This window comes from Camelus bactrianus, chromosome 1 (assembly GCF_048773025.1).
Source record: "Camelus bactrianus isolate YW-2024 breed Bactrian camel chromosome 1, ASM4877302v1, whole genome shotgun sequence".
Lineage (NCBI taxonomy): Eukaryota > Metazoa > Chordata > Mammalia > Artiodactyla > Camelidae > Camelus > Camelus bactrianus.
Genome location: NC_133539.1, coordinates 129,600,657 through 129,613,592, shown reverse-complemented (window position 1 = coordinate 129,613,592; position 12,936 = coordinate 129,600,657). Strand labels below are relative to the sequence as shown.

Below are 12,936 nucleotides of genomic sequence, written 5' to 3'. Positions count from 1 at the left end.
CGTGCAGCTGGGTGTCCCCTCAGTGCAGCTCTGTCAGCGCTCATCCTGGGCTGACGTGGTGTCACGGGGAGCAGGACGGTCAGCGTCCCCGGCTCCTCCGAGCTCCGTTTCTTCATCCGCAATGCTGGGTTTCTCTTCGGTGTCTTCTTAATAGGTTTGCTGAGAATCACACGTGATGGTTGTCAGGGGCGATTTGTGGTTGTCTCTGTGATTGTCATATAGTGAATATTTGATAGAAACTCTTGTGTTTTATTAAAATTATGGCTCCTAGATTGCAGTGGTTTTTAGTCTGCATTTACTCTTTTTATAAATTTATTCTTATTTTTAAATATGTACTTATTTTTATTTATTTTTATGAAGGTACTGGGGACTGAAGCCAGCACATTGTGCATGCTAAGCAGGTGTTCTACAACTGAGTAATACAGACCCTCCTTGTCTGAACTTAAAAATAAATATTTCAATACACAAAATATCTCTTAAACACCATCATGGGACCAATTTTCTGTATAGACAATTGAATACATATGCTATTTCAATAAGAATAAATGTTGTTGGGACATACTTTCTGAATCTGTTTACGTGTTTAAAAACGATCATAGGTAGTGATAAACACGAGTCTTGGATCCACTACTTAAGGTCTGTTTTGCCATCATGGGAAATTATATTCTACAGAGAAGGCTAACTGGGTCTCGTTGATATTTGGATGATTTAGCAGATGATGAAGGCTTTCAAAAGCTGACAGTTTTGTATTTTAAACTAACTACAAAGTTATCTTCTATAAATTGGAAGTCCTCAGCTTGTGAATTGCCCAGTAATTCAGTGTGTACATGTCTGTGTCTCTGTGAACGTGTGTGTGTGTGTGTGTGATTTCAGGAAGGTAGAAATAAGTTCCATATAGCCTTCTGATACCTTTCTCTTCCAGTTCAAGGTGTAGGCATATATTTATACAAATAAATTGATACTCTTTTGTCATTTGGCATATTGGTGGGTATAAATGGTTCTCATACTTGTTTCAGAAGGGTTGGGGAGAATGAGCTTAGAAAATAGGAGGAGATAGAGGCAGGAAGGTTCTTTACACTTTGTGCAGGATGAGAAACAGTAGCTTTTCTTTTTTCTACTAAAGCAAACTGGCACTGAATTGTAACATACTATTACTCAGAATTGCTTTTCTGATCAGATACGAGTGCCTCAGATTTTTCAAGGCAACATGAATGATGAAATGTGTTTTAGCAGTTATCTTTAAATGTAGTTTTATTTTTTAAGTAAAAGGCTATAGCCTGTTCTTTCTTCCAGCGTTACAAGAAGTTCCCATTGATCCAGGTACATGATAATTGTGCTTAGTTTCTTCGGGTTATTGTTTTGTTTTTTTTTTAAGTGCTTGTTTCATTGTGGTGTGAATGAATGTTTAAAATTTCTGGATTTTGATGTTTAGAACATGCTGATTTATCAGAACTGTTAAAAACCTGATTGTTGTTTGGTCCTCGTTTGGTGGGGCAACCTATTGATTTCTGTTGTCTGTTAAAGAGGGAAATTCTTCCTCTAGCCTGTAGATCATTAAGTGAATGGTTTGCAGTGTGCCTTTAAAATTCTTTGAATGCATTGAGCATGTTTGTCCAGTGAATTTTGAATTGACTCATAGTAATGACTTTGATTCTGTGGCTTTTGCTCCTCTCCACATGAATTTGAATTCTCTGTTGCATTTTGTATACGTGTTCTTAACAGGGGAAGAAATTTTGCATTTTTTACATAGGTGGGTTTTCCTATCCCCTCTGAATGCCTTCTGTAATTGATACAGCGAAAATCTGTTATTGCAGTGCTTAATTATTTCATAAACTATTTTTTGGCTTAATCAGAAACAATGACAAAGAATGATAATAAAAAACATGAAAACCTTCCTTCCTTTGAAGAATAGAAATGAGGTGGTCAGGCTCACGCGTGCTTTGTACCTGACACCCTTACTTTCATGTCATTGTGTATCATGATTCGGAGATGGAGTTGCTTCAGGTTTGTAGATTTTTGTTTTAACATTTGTGTTGAATTCATTCTCTAGGCTGATGTTCCCTGTTGCGTTTGTGGAAAGTGTAGGTGAAGGGAAAGAGATGCTATTTTTTTTATTCAGGAGGCCTGAGTTGCTGAAGAGAATAGAGTAGAGGGTGGGCTGAGGAACAGAGTGACACTCCCTCACCTCCAGGCTGAAATTGATGAACAATGAAATCAATTAGGTGTATCGGTATTTATTTGACCAATAGAAGTCAGAGGGCCCAGACTGTCTAGTTATGCGCAATGGAAAGTACTGAATTCACCTGCAGAATTAGGTGATTTACCAAGTAGAAGCAGCTTAGAGCAATCAGAAAAATCAGTTCTATGATGAGATATAAAAAGAATATAATATCTATTATTTCTGAAACTTTTCTATGTTAAGTTGTGTAGAGCTAAAATTAAGTTCCAAGCACCAGGAGTTAAGAGTCTGGGTGGTTCTGTGGGATCGTTATTCAGGGATGTGTCTAGACCCTGCTGGAATCGCCGAAGCTGGCAGGAAAAGACCCAGAGCCAGGATTTGTCATCCTAGGGTGTCCTCCATAATGGTTCCATGTGATAGCCCATGATTGGGTTAGCAAATTTAACAGACACCAGACGCATGTCAACTTTAAGAAGAAAAATTGTGCTTAGTAACTGCTTTCAAGCAAGCACCTGTGCATCCTCACTCCTGTCTCCTTGCCATAAAAAGCAGAGACAATGCCTTGCTTGCATATTTGAGGTTTTAGATAGCACTCTGTTCATTGCACAGCAATGACCCAGGCCCTCAGCTATAAATGCTGGGCGTGTGTGCTGTTAGATAGTCTATTATCCCCAAAACACGGACCTGGCTGGACTGGTGGTCTGCTTTGTAATGAATATCTAAAGAATTTATCTTGTTCCCCTATCCCCATGACTCCCCTAAAGGTAAACTAAGCCTTTTTACTCATTGTGGATTCTACAATCTCTGTCTCATCCTGTCTTTCCCCAAGTTCCTGTTTACTATCACACAACTGTTAAAGACTATTTCCTTAATTATACACAATAAATATGGGAGATTTGAGAGGCTCTTGGAGTTGGCTCCCTACTCCCTCTCGCTTTCTTTCCTTTTTCCACAGTCTTGAGTCATTCATTCCATGTCGGTAAGACTTCTGCCAGCCAGAACCCACAGTTCCAGGTGAGAAGGATGCAGACTTTATCTCTCCTACCCGAGGGAGAGAGAGAAGAGAATTGAGATCTGCTCCCCCGTGGTCCCTTCCTGCCCCAGGGCCACTCCAGTTCACCTGCAGCCTTCTGGCCTCTGCTCTCAGGGCCTCTGTCCCAAGACTGACATCAGCCTTTTTTTCCCTTGTCAATATTTCCTGTGCCTTTCAGGAGTTGGTCTCTTCTCTGCAATTCCACCCTGGCAGATGTGATGGTGGTCAGCGTGCTGGTGGGCAGTAATTTGGGGACTCACAGGAGCCATTCTGATTCTCCTGAGTCTCTCATTCGGGGTTACAAAACTGTCGAGAACCGGAGGAAGCCCATTCACGTGAGGTCAACACAGTATTACATCACTTTCATTTTATTTTTGAATTTTCAGTGGAGAAATTATTTGTAACAAACTGTTCCAAATTTTCGGCCGCCTGCTTTCCTCACCACTATTTCCTTGTTGGCTCTGGTGCTTGTTTAAAGAACCAGGTTTCTTCTCTGGTCATTTCTAGCAGCTGGGCTTGCCGAATCCTTGATCTGCATTTGAAGCAGAATGCTTCTTCGTGATGTCAAACTGATTTTCCTTGTCATGTCTTAATATTTTGTGTACACTCAGCAACTGTTTCAAGTGAAATGCTCTTGTCCAATTTTGGTTAACTCACATTTGCTGAACTCCTGCTTTCATGCTGAGGGCAGTTTCTTCTTCCTGTAATAAAATTTAGCAATTTGCATTTACTATGGGAAGGTACTGGCCCGAGGTGCTCTCGTTCTTAACAGTTTTAATAACAATTCACCCATTAAAATGTACAGCGGTTTTTACTCTATGCCCAGAATTGTGCATCCCATTCAATCTTAGAACATTTTCATCCCCCCAACAGGAAGCTCCTTACGCATTAGCAGACATCCCTATCTTCCCCATCCTCCCACAGCCCCAGGGAGCCACTTTTCTCTCTCTGTGGGTTTGCCTCTGCTGGAAATTTCATGTAAATCGAGTTACTTCATGTAAGTGGAAGCATCTATTGTGACTGACTTCTTTCAAACTGAGTAACGTTTTCAATATTTGTCCACGTTGTGGCCTGGGTCAGTACTCTATGCTTTGTTATTGCTGAAAGTATTCCTCTGTATGGCTGGGCCCCTCTGTTTACCCATTCATCACGTGATAGGCATTTGTGTTGTTTCTGCTTTTTGGCTGTGATGAGTAATGGCACCGTGAATATTCCTGTAGGATTTTTTATGTGAACATTTGTTTTCAGTTCTCTTACGTGTGTGCCCAGGAAACAAAATTGCCTGGTTATTCAGAAACCAAATGTTCAACTCTCTAAGGACCTGCCAGGCGTTTTTCCAAAGTGGCCAGGCTGTGTTACATCCTCACCAGCAACGGCTGCGACCTCTGCATCTTCTGTGTCCTCATTAGTGCTTGTTAACCTTTTTTTGCTTATAACCTATTGTAGTGAGTGTGAAGCGGTTTCTCCTAGTGGTTTAGACTTGATTTCCCTTACAGCTAATGATATTGAACATCGTTTCGTTGTGCTTATTGGTCATTTGTATATTTTCCTTGAAAAATGTTTTTCAGATCCTCTATTCATTTTTTAATTGAGTTTCCTTATTATTGTTGAGTTATAGGAGGTTCTTTTTGTTTTTGTTTTTGTTTTTGTTTTTGTTTTTTTTTGGTAGATACAAATTCCTTATCAGATAAATGATTTTAAAAAATTTTCTGCTGTGTGTTGTTTTTTCACTTTCTGGATGGTGTCCTTTGAAGCAAAGTTTTAAAATTTGATGAACTCCAATTTATCTCTGTTTTATTTTTCCTTGTTCTTTTGGGGTAATATTTAATATCTGAGGTATTTTATTTAAACTTTTATATATAAAATAACTTAATTATTAAGACCGTTCTAGGAGACGGGTGCTGTTGTTGTCCCCAGTCTATGGATAGGAGACTGGGATGCAGAAAATTTCACTGACTTATCAGTGTCAAAGCTACCCAGTGCTGTGGGAGTTCAGACCCTCATGTTTGTCCCCAGCATCTGTGCTCTTCACCACCATGCTCCACTCCTTCCTGGAATCGTTAATGAAAAAGTCTTTACTTTTTTGATTTCTTGTTAGTTTTTGTTTTTCTCATTGGGGCCTCATCTCCTCATTTTCCTAAAAGAGATCAGTGTAGGTTTATTTTAGGTCTCATGTAGGCAGAAGCATTGCTATCAGTTAACTTCTTTATTACTCACTCCCCAGTGATGGCTGTTGCTAATTGACCTAATGAAGTCTTGCTTTAGTCTTTCCTTCTCATGACACTAACAACAGAGTCAAGACTTACAGAATGCTTAAAGAAGAAAGTACTTGATTGATTTTATTTTGCTACCCAATCAAACCAATCAAATAAAAACCCCAGAGTTGACACAGACGGTAAGCCCTCCAGAATAGGGTCACTGTCTTCCTTGTGTTTCATTTGTTTGGTCACAGTGTCTGCATAGTGCCTTGCTGTCCAGCAGTTTTGTTAGGATACAGTGCTCGTGAATCATTGTAAGGACAGTATTTTGACAACAGACTGTGCTGTTCATTTCACGAGGGAAAAGTTAATATAGAAATACTGCTCAGATCTATTTTAAAATTAAGCTTGGAATTTTGAGCAGAGTTCAAAAAACCATACAAAGATATTTTTCACTAATTTTAGATCTATCTTAGACACATTATGGTTACATAGCAGAGTACCTTAACAAGTAGATTTGACAAGAGGTGTGTATTATTGATTATTTGTTTTAGTTGAAATATTCTACCTGGGATAAAATATTCAGTGCCCATAAATGAACAAATATGTTTGTATTTCCATGCAACATGGGAGCAGACTTCATAAGTTTCTATATAATATATATGACTGTGTGTTTTAATCTGTCTGTCAGTGTTTTTATAGTTTTTCAGCAATGTTGTAACTTTAGAATTCTTCTAAGAAAATCACCCCAGATTCTAGTGCAGTTTGTACTGTGTATCCTGTCTTATGCATGGGATTCCACTGTCCCCACAGGGAGGAATTTCCTCTTCTATTGAGTTAGTATCAGAGTTAAAGGAACTGTGATTTCTAGGCCTTTGCTCTCCATGTGTTTGCAGTTGGCTGTCAATCGCGATTTTCCCTTTCCTGAATTTTCATTGTTCAATTAGAATTTTTGAAAATAACTATTAATATGTTGCATCGGTCTCCCTAGAAACTTGATGTATTTGTGCTTTTCAGTTTTCAATTTATGAAAAATGTAAATACACACTTGTTTTTAAGTAGTCTTTTTTCACTAGATATTTGGTTACCTCTTTATACTTAAAATATTTTTATCCCAATGAATGAATCCTTGTGCATGTTTTAAAAGATACCTTACTTTTAATTTTTCTTATTGTAACAGTTATATTCATTGTAGAGAATTTAGGAAATACGGATAAACATATTAATAACTTAAAATGGCCTCTAATCTCACCTAGACATACAGTTAAAGGTTTGAAATTGAGAATTACAAGTCCTCTCACATTGTTCTTCTTTTTCAAGTACGTTTTGGTTACTGAGACCCTCGAATTCCCATATGAATTGTAGCAGCAGCTAGTCAGTTTCTGCAGAGGAGACCGCAGGGATTGTGATCGAGACCACGTTGAATATACGGATCGTTCTGGGGAGCACTGCCATTCCAAGAGCGCTGTCTTCTGATCCAGCAATGTGCGTGGTTTGTCCAGGTATTTAGGTTTGGTTTAATTTTTTTTTTTAACAATGCTTTGAGTTTAAAGAGTTATTTTACTTTTTTTTTTTTTTTTTGCATTTATACTGAGGACAAGTGTGCCAGGTACCGGGATCAGAAGTGTATTTGAGCCCCGCCACTTGCTGCCACCATGGTCGCTGCGCTCTTGCTTCACCCGCTCTACAATCTTGCACAGAATAGGACCTCAGTAACTCTCTCTCTCGAATGATTATATGCTTGTTGGATGATGCTTGAGGGTCCGTGTGATGATTTTTTTTCCCCCAGCCTTTCCCCACTTCTTTACTATGCCCTTTCTCTTCCTTTCCTCCAGCCTGGGTTTCAGTTTACCTGTGGCATTGATTTTTCTTGTCTGTAGACACTTCCTTTCACTGGTTCACGATAATTTTACATGTGGGCTGTGGAAACTTGCTAGATGTCAAGAAAGAGCAAATCCATTGCATGCTAGTATTTTTAGAGTGCATTATTGTTTTATCGATTGAAATTAAATCAGGGTGACCCCCTGAGCCCTCCCGTGAGCTGTTTTTGCCTTCCTACAGGTGATAATGCTCTGGCTGCTGAATGTGCCCTTTCCCCAGACTTGGTTTTGGAGTTAAGTCACCATCAGTGGAGCCCTCTCTTTAAAAGATGAAGAAAACATTTGCTCCTTCTCCCTGGTTGGGGACTTGGATGAGATGAGGTAACAGATATAGAATGGAGCCCCACCTCATTCTAACACCCGCTCATTCCGTTCCTTTCTCCACGGAAAAAGAGTACAATTCAACACTATAAAGATTGATTGTGAGCAAATGAGATAGACAGGACAACCGATCATTTATTAAATATAATTTCATGCCAGAAACAAATGTATTATACACACAAAAAGCACACAAAGCACGGTAGTACCGTGATTACAAACGTGGGTCCGAGTTCGAGTCCTGCTCTGGAGTGACCAGTCCTGTGAGATGGAGAACTGGTAGGTCGGCTTAGCCTCTCCCGGGCTTGTTTTCTGTCCTGCAGAGATGGGGCTCGCTAGGCGTCCCTCCCCCATAGAGATGCTGTAGGGTGCAAATGATGCGCGTGGGCAGCCCGAGCACAGCTGCTCGTTCCTCGTAAGTGCAGGAGAGCATAGCTTTTGTGGTGAAGGCTTTATAACAGCCCCGTGTAGAATCTCAGGGCTCCGAAGGGATGCCTTGTGGTTTGGAGATGGGATTCTCATTTCTGTAAATACCCAAGGATTGTGTAATTGGGCCTTGCTGATTTGAATCTATTCTTTAGAAATTACATATTGTAGATATATTTTTCAAGCATGCATGCTTTTTTCTTTTATCATTTATATTTCTACCCTCTCTCTTGGTGGAACTTTTCATGGAATCCAGGAAACAGCCCGAAGCCACCTGCCTCTTCACACGTTTCCGTGGCGGTTTTCTTCCCTGACTAGAAGAGGGTTCTGCATAGGGAATTTTCTTTGTTCCCCTTTTCTTGGAGTCTCTCTGTCTGTCTGCCCACCTCTCACCTGTCCAACTGTCCATTTCTCTACCCACTCATTCTTCTGACTTGTTCCAAAAAGCATTTCAGGCAGCTTACAGAAGAACAGATACCAAATAAACAGGTGAGAAAATGGGGCCAAGTTCAGACAGTGAGGCTAGGAGGCGAGCCTGTGTGAGGGTGGCAGGCATGAGAGACACGCGTCTGCCCTGTGACTTATAAGATCGACAGCAAGAGTGTGCCTGAGGCTCCCAGCAGACACAGGTTAACAGGGTTTGTGGGAGATGCTCACTGGCTGTGAAATAAATAAGTGGCTGAGGAGAAGCCCAGCCTTTCCAGCTACTAAGGCTTAGGAGAATATTTTGAGTGTCTTCAACATCAGAGTATTTCATCTTTTCTTTTGTCAGAGTTCTACATATAGATGGTTACATTCTGTACCTGGAAATTTCTACAAAATTTCTTCCCACGTGAGTCCCATGACTCGGGAATGGGGTGGTTCTGCTCATTGACTTGGGTTGGCCAGAAACCGAAAATGACAGCTTCAAAGGAGCCTGGGATTTGTCAGTTATGTTTTGTCAGTACTGTAGAGTTCAAAAAATGCTTTCACACTATCTCTCCATCTGAGGCGGCAGCGTGCTCTCTTACCAGCATCAGGAGCTCAGGGCCACGGGATGGTGGGGGCTGACTGCATTGCCGTCAAGACAGCTGAGCTAGTCACTGCAGGTGTGGTTCTTTTACGTAAGGCCTTTCATGTTCTTTACTTGAATGTTTCAACAGGGAGTTAATTAACTGAGTCAATTAACATTTAACAAATATGACGCTTTGTTGAAAAGACAGTTATAGACAGAATATAAGCTCTGAAGCCTTTAAAAACGGTTTCATTACTGAAATTTCAGTAGGGGAGATACAGTTTATCTTATTTATGCCTGTCTTTTAAAGTAACAAAGAAACAAGACAGAAAAGGCAGAGGATTGTTTCTGTTCTTCCTTTCTGCTTGCAGGTGCCCTCACCTCCAGTAGCATCCATCCAGACACCGGAACTGACACTGGCCGTGCTCAGAACTGCCTCAGCCCTGAAGACACAACTGACAAATAGAAGAGGACCACGCCCTGTTATAGCAGGTGCTCGCACTTTGTGGATCCTTATGTAACTGAGCGGTGTTAATCAGGATTGCCCGTTCTACATTGTGTGGCGCTGCTGCGGTGTCTCCTAGTTACTTGTTTCTGTAAGTATTCATGTATTATTCCCCACTGCGTGGTACTACACGTCTAAAAATGCTTTTTTCAGATGAAAAATAATGTGCATTTAATATAATCTGTCTGAAAAAAGGGGCAAAAGATTCTATCCTGGTCCCACTACTCAGAGATAATAATTAACAATTTAACATTTATTTTCTGTTCTTTTCGTTAGTGTGTATCTTCTCTGTCATAAAAACGAGTGAGCACTCTGTCCCTGTTTACTGTTCGGAGACCTCCATTTTCCATTCGGCTTATTACATGTTTTTCTACAATATTCTATCTCCCCTGGCATGATTTTTAAAGACCAGTGTAGCATTCTGTCTTATGGAGGCATGGTCCATTTTACTTCGGACTTAAATAAACTTTTAAATTCCAAGTATACTTAACTGAAATACTGAAAAGAGAACTTTGGTGGTACAGGAAGGCCCCTAACTCCCTTCCCATTATTTCCTGAGAGTAAAAGCTGTTGAAAATTTGGTATATATATTTCATGACCTTTAGGCCTATGAGATACATATATATACACATATGAGAAATCAATGTATAGGTGTGTGTATATATGCTTTATTTAAAAATGAGACCATACTATATGTTTTTCTGCAGCTCGATTTATTCACTCAGGGGTATATCATGGACGTTCTCCCACTCCAGACTCACCCGGCCCTTTCAGATAGATTGGAGGGGTCTCCTGATGTGCGGGTGTCGTCTCTTGTCCACGGACACATTTGGTGGGAGAGTGCTGTGGACAAGGCCCTGGACCACGGCGAAACGCCGGCTCCCTCAGTACCCGCAGCTCACCTTGATTTACCGCATCATTGTCTTGATGGTGGACAGTTAAGTTTTCTCCATTTTCCACTGCCAGAAAGAATGTTTGAGTTGCATCCTTCTTGTACAGACATTCCTGTGATCTTGTATGTGTATTTCTTTAGTTAAGGCTTCTGGAAATTTAGTCCCTGGATGTGACATTTACATTCACCACAGACTCCTTTCAAGTGACTAGAAATTCCTTCTCCATTGGGGAATGAAAAAATGCACAATTACTTATGTAACCACTTCTCTATCGCTGGATATGATTTCACTTCAGTTTTTCTTCCCACCTTTGTAAACAGTGCTGTGTAAATGCCCTGATGGGTACATCTTTTTGGACTGATTTTTTTTCCTAAAGGAAACGATTCCTAGAAGTGGAGTTGAGTCAGTGTGTATGTACGTTTTTCAGAGCTTACAAATCCATTGATATGTCATCCTCTGAAAAAGTCGCTCATGATTTGTTCTCCCACAGATGGACACTAGCTAGTATATCTTAAAAATATTTGCCAATATGATAAGCAAAAGTGCTTTTTCATTGTTTTTGTTTGCATTTGATGACCAGTGAAGTTTTGAGCATTTTTCACTCATTAGCCATTTGACTTTTTTAAAATGAATGATTCCTTTTGTCCTTTGCCCACATTTAAGTGAGGGAGCTTCTAGTTGCTTTGTGACAGCTTTTTGTATGTTATGAAAATTAACTTCGTGAATTCATCAACATGTATCACAGAGCTTTTTCTTGTCATTTCTTTCCTTTCATGTTGTTCAGGAATTTTTTTGATTTTTGTTGTGGCTCAAACTATTCTTAGGATAGTAAATGTCTTCCTTATGGGTATTATCTTTGACATTATTCTTAGAAATACTCTCTTATAATGGAATAAATCTCTTCTGTAGGTTTATTTAATCTCTAAGATGGAGATTATAATAGTACATGTTATAGTGAGGAGAAGTTGAGTTAATAAGAGCAAAGAGTTGTATTTGCTGTTACTAGTACTTTTTAATATTTACATCGCTATCTGCAATTTATCTTGTGGTCATTATGACAGGAATGGAATTTATTCTTTCCAGGTGATTCTCTGTCCCAGGACAATTATCGAATTCATAATTTTCTCTTTGATTTGAAATCCCACCTGTACAAAATACTTACATACACTAGAGTCTTTTTTGAGCTCATGGTTCCCTTCTGTCAATCTCCTTTCCTTACTCCAGCACCATATCTTACATGTTGTAAAAATTTATTTAATAACTGGCAGTCTGATTTTTTTTGATTCTTTTCTTCCATCCCAAATTTTCTTGTCAAGTATTATGACTTTATTATTCCTGAAGAATTCCAAAATATTTTGTTCAAGTTAAAAAAAATCAGATTGGAATTTTCATGGGATTTTTTAGTAAGTTTTGAATTATTCTTAGGAGAACATACATCTTAACAAAACTGCTTTTCTCCATGCAATATGTTTATGTCTCTACATTCATACCTCTTACTTTAACCCTCAGTACAGTCCTGAAGTTTCTCCATTTAGAATATGGGCATTATTTTTGAATTTATTCCAGATTATTGTTTATGTTTTTGTTAATTTTTTAAGTGAGAATTTTTTGCTATTATATTTTTAAATGCTTAAAACTGACATTTAGAAAGGAAGATTCGGTTTGTCAATACTCACTTTGTAACTTGTCATTTAAAATTGTAAGTATTAAGTACTTGTTCCAGAATCCTTTCTTTTCTGTTTTTTAAAATTTGTTTCCAAGATTCTCAAAATGTTCATAGCTAAGTAGTATAGGTGGGGACACAGATGGAGATAGGAAGTGTGGCTCACGAACAAACTGTGAGCACTTTCATGGGTGCCTTTAGGCTGGAGAAGCCACAGAAGAGCCCAGGTTAGACCAAGAGTGGCTTTGTATGCACTTGAAAGCCAGCTTTCCTGCCTGTATGGTGAAGCCTGGTGGGCGTGGCAGGTAGATGATCAAGGTCTGATCAAGGTCATTGGCTGCACAGAGCGCTGTGTCTGTGAGAACTGGAGACCATTACCATGGGAAATGCTTGGTGCCAGGAACACTGCAGGGGAGCTGGGGGCCTGTGTGTTAAGGATTTTCCAGCCCTGGGAGTGGGAAGATGAGACTCTGCATTCAGATCTGAGTTTGAATTCATCCTCTCTTGTTTACTGGTCCTCTGACTTTTGTCAAGTTATCTACCCGCTTTGAACTCCTGTTTTCTTGTCTCTCAAAACAGGAGAATTACAGCCTGCTGCTAGAGTGTTTGCTCAGGGTAAATGATTTGTGTCTATAAGATGCCACGTACAGTCACAATCTCAGTGAGAAATGGGCTGTCGCCTCTTCGTCTGCAACTCAGTGCTCGATAAGACATCGGGGGAAAGCCAGTCCCTAATTTGTATGTGATGCAATGAGGAACAAAATTAACGTCTTGCCTTTCCCTAGCAGTATTCTTACTTCTTTGCTTCATTTACCTCTTTCCTCCTTTACTCTCCCCTTTCACCTCC

General features: G+C 39.7%; 1 protein-coding gene across 9 annotated transcripts in view; it reads left to right on the top strand.

Annotated features, from left to right (window-relative positions):
* The window catches only part of LOC141578906 (uncharacterized), a 203,937-nt gene that overhangs the window by 45,213 nt on the left and 145,788 nt on the right, over positions 1–12,936 (top strand). For all 9 annotated transcript variants that reach the window (XR_012509805.1, XR_012509804.1, XR_012509803.1 and 6 more), the window contains 3 exons: positions 6,731–6,912; positions 9,400–9,624; positions 10,241–12,827. The gene's annotated coding sequence lies outside the window, so the exon portion shown is untranslated. The remainder of the gene's footprint in view (positions 1–6,730; positions 6,913–9,399; positions 9,625–10,240; positions 12,828–12,936) is intronic.